General features: G+C 42.0%; 1 pseudogene; it reads right to left on the bottom strand.

Annotated features, from left to right (window-relative positions):
• Positions 1-660: 660 nt before the first annotated feature.
• On the bottom strand, positions 661-1,052 carry LOC100356188 (peptidyl-prolyl cis-trans isomerase FKBP1A-like; annotated as a pseudogene).
• Between the last annotated feature and the right edge of the window lie 3,169 nt (positions 1,053-4,221).

The raw sequence follows: 4,221 nt of genomic DNA, 5'->3' as shown, positions 1-4,221 counted from the left end.
AAAGTTCTGAAAAACTGCATGGTGGAAAATAAATAATCCAGGTCATGAAGAAGGCTTCACTTGTCCCATGCAGCCCAGGGACAGGTACCTGTAGTGCCCAGCAATGCAGGGAATTGATCTGGTTTCACAGGCATAGGGTTTTGAAGAGGCTGGGCTGGGGCTGGTAGAGGCAAGGGCTCTCCTCTTCCTCATTTCAGTTTTGGGCAGGGATATTAATTTAACCCAAGGACATATCTCACATTGGAAATTAGTTTAGCCACAAAAGCATCTCAAATCTGCTTTGGCTTCACAGGGCAGCAGCAAGAGTGTTTAATAACAGAATAGATTAAAAATTCACCCAAAAATAAATATTCTCACAAACACTGTCCCTCCCCCCCAACACCAATTCCTATTCTAAAGTTGGCACATCACTTGACACTATACTTAATTGGAAAACTAGATACAAGACGAAAGCTCAATCTTCACCCCAAAACAAAACCAAAATAAAACAAGTCATTTGAGGCTTATGGCATATCATTTAGGTGAACACACAAACAAGGAGGAAGGGAAGTAGAAATGGGGGTATTGGAAGCAGAGCTGAGTGACACAACACATTCAGTTGGGCAGATGTTTGCACAGAGTGTGGTGGAACTGCAGAAAAAGCTACATATGGATTCGTGTTTATGCATCTGGAAAACCAGACTTCTTCATGGCAAATCCAAGATCAGGGAGATAAGGATATTCCTGTAGTTCTAGAGTTAGAAGCTCCATATCAAAGATAAGAATGGCATGTGGTGGGATGATTCCTGGGTACCCAGTTGGCACTGTAGGTGTAATCTAGGGAGATGGTCAGTTTGATCTCATACCACACTCATCTGAGCAACCTCTTCTTCCCAGCCTCAGATCACCTCCTGCTTGCCCAAGATAAACTTAAAGGATTTGTTTTTGTCCCAGCAAGAATCAAGTTCTCTCCATCTTCAAGCATCCTGGTGTAGTGCACCAAGCAGGTCTGGCCACACTTTGGGAAGGTGCACACATCTCCAGGGGAAGATGGACTCCAGCTGTGCTCCCATGGTGTTGGGTGGGCAGTGAGACCCACACCATGAACCAAGAGCCAACTTATTTTCTTTCATCTAGGCCAATTCTCTTATATTAATTGCACCTAAATCTTGATTGTGCCTTTGAATTGAACTGAATAATGTAAATATCTATTCAAAAGGTAACTAGTATTTATGGATGTACCCAAAAGCGTTATAAAGGAAGTAAAGTTTCTCTTCATCCCCTAGGCCTAGTTTTCAAGCATCAGTGAACACCAGAGCACAAGTTGTTGGACCCTATCTCTTGCAGTCTGATTCATCACATGAATCAAGTGCATCATGAGAACATGAGAGATGCTATTGTTCTCAGTGTTCCTGAAGTGTCCCTCAAAATATACACTGGGTCATCATGGGTGATTGTCAAAATGACTTCCTGTATTCCACTACAAAATTTCTGAAAATGACTTTCTTTCCATATGGGTTCCAAATGCCTGCATTATCACAAGTATTCCAGGTGAATTTTAAACTCATAACAGTTTAAGATCATAAAAGTCTAAACTCTGTTTCTATGACTTAAATCATACTGTTGTATGCCCAGGACTTAACACAGTGCTTGGCCTCACAGCATCTGTGCAATACATATTTTTTCTTAAGTACATTCCCCTTCTGCATGTTCTGTTCCCTACACAGTTCAGACCTCTCTCCTCCCAGACCACCCCACCTCACCCTTAAAGTCTTGGAGACAGCCCTCTTTCTCGGGAACAGCTCAGGAGCCCACTCAGTCAACACATGCAATATATTGTCTTAAAACAACTTTCTTGGTGTTATTTTAGTGACTTTTACCAGCTGTAATTAAACCTTATACAAATTAAGGGGATTATAATCTCCTTAAGAAGAGTGCCCAAGCTTCTTGCTTCTTCCATGCATAGTTTTCATTTGTTCAGTAGTTTAATTCAGCACCTACTAAGTGTCAGGCAGGGAGACACCAGTCCCTCAAGTAACATGTGAGGTAAAAAGTGAGTGAATGCGTGACTATTTAGCAAATAATAATCCTCTTTCATTTTCCCAGTCTCCCCTGTCACAAAACACACACTTGTAAGCGGCTGGAAATCCTGGCTGGTAGCTGAAAGGGAGCTAAACTCTGAGAACAAACTGATTGCTCAGGAAAGACCAGGGAGCTTATCTCAATGAATATCTATGCAATTCTCTTAGCTACCTCACCCCAGAGAAAGAAGTAAGTTACTCATTCCAACCCCTCCAATCTGATGACAGACACTTTCATATTTCCCGTATTCAATCGATGCTTTATCATATCACACAACATTGTTGTTTTTTTTTTTCCACTGCGTGGCAGGGAAATGCTATAATCAGTTTTATAGAAGCTCTTCCAGAATCGAGTAGCTGTAGGCAAGATTGGCTGGCAGCATGACTTAGACATTTACAGATGTGGATCTAGCTGTGAGAAAGAAACAAAGAAATTTAAAGAGACATTGTCAAGTTTGAGAGGCCTAAATATTTCATCTTTAGTTTAGTAATTAGTAGCTTGAAAAGTATCTCATTAGAAATATCTTCACAAGCATCTTAAAGAAAGAAACAAAGCATTGAAGTTTTTTTAATCCATAAAATTATTCCCCAAATGATAAAACCAGGGAAAGCTAAAAGGCACTTAATAACTGCCTTGAAATTGATGTGTTTATTGCTGGAAGAGTCCATAAAGATCAAGCAATCAACCCCCATCATGATGAGGCTGAGGCTCTGAGACAAGATTTACAGAAATTCATGAGGCTCCATAACTACCACTTCATGTGTTCCTCTGATCAGCTAAAATGTTAATGCCAGGAACTCTTAAGGACCTTAAAGAGAGAAGGTATTTTATAGTTGAGAGAACTGGGACAAGCAATGCTCCAAGGTCACACAGCTGAACCTACATCTTACAGCCTGTCTTTTCCTATCCTTTATTGCCTTCCAGAAGAAACCATCCACAAGTGCCAGCCAACTTGGGGAGAAAACAGTCTATGTGTGTAATGGATTTTGATTTGATATAAAAACTTCATTTCCCATGGTAAACATGGCATAGGGACTCTATGCTTCTACACCAAGCCTCTTCTTTAAAAGGCAGTGCCCCATTCATAATTTGGCAGATGCCTGCAATGCACAGTTTATGAGAACTAAAAAAGCACTGTCTTGCCCTGAAATCTATCATGATGGCTAAGGTTTTCAGCATTAGAAACTTATTCCCAAAACACTAATATTTAAAGCAACGTGTCTACAGAAAACTCCAGTAAAATGCTATTACTGAGCATTAGATATGTAAGAGGACTTGATACTTAATGGAGAAGATGGCTTCATTATTCAAATAACCCTAGTAGGGGCCAGTGCTGTGGCATAGCAGGTAAAGCTGCCGCCTGCAGTGCCAGCATCCTATATGAGCACCAGCTGCTCCACTTCCCATCCAGCTCTCTGCTATGGCCTGGGAAAGCAGTAGATGGGCCAAGTTGTTGGGCCCTTGCACCCATGTGGGAAGACCTGGAGGAAGCTCCTGGCTCCTGGCTTTGGATTGGTACAGCTCCGGCCGTTGCAACCAATTGGAGAGCAAACCAGCAGATGGAAGACCTCTCTCTCTCTCTCTCTCTCTCTCTCTCTCTGCCTCTCCACTCTGTGCAACTCTGACTTTAAAATAAATAAATAAATCTTAAAAATAAAATAAAATAAAATAAACCTAGTAGGATGGGAGATTAGATCCAGGCTACAGGCAAAAACAAACTAAGCCATAGATGTACATATATGGGAGGATCAGGAGAGCAGATTATTACTTCTTTTTTTAAAAGATTTTATTTATTTATTTGAGAGGTAGAGTTACAGACAGTGAGAAGAAAAGACAGAGAGAGAGGTCTTCCTTCCATTGGTTCACTCCCCAAAGGGCCGCAATGGCCGGAACTGCGCCAATCCGAAGCCAGGAGCCAGGAGCCAGGAGATTTTTCCTGGTCTCCCACACGGGTGCAGGGGCCCAGGGACTTGGGCCATCTTCTACTGCTTTCCCAGGCCATAGCAGAGAGCTGGATCAGAAGAGGAGCAGCAGGGACTAGAACCGGTGCCTATATGGGATGCCAGCGCCACAGGTGCTGGCCACCACAGATTATTACTTCTACCACAGACAGACTTCATTGTCAATCTGTCACTAAATCTGAACCTATGCTTAAAGGAA

Source organism: Oryctolagus cuniculus, chromosome 10 (assembly GCF_051225735.1).
Source record: "Oryctolagus cuniculus isolate XC-2025 breed Fujian yellow rabbit chromosome 10, ASM5122573v1, whole genome shotgun sequence".
Classification (NCBI taxonomy): Eukaryota; Metazoa; Chordata; class Mammalia; order Lagomorpha; family Leporidae; genus Oryctolagus; species Oryctolagus cuniculus.
This window is presented reverse-complemented; position numbering and strand designations above follow the sequence as displayed.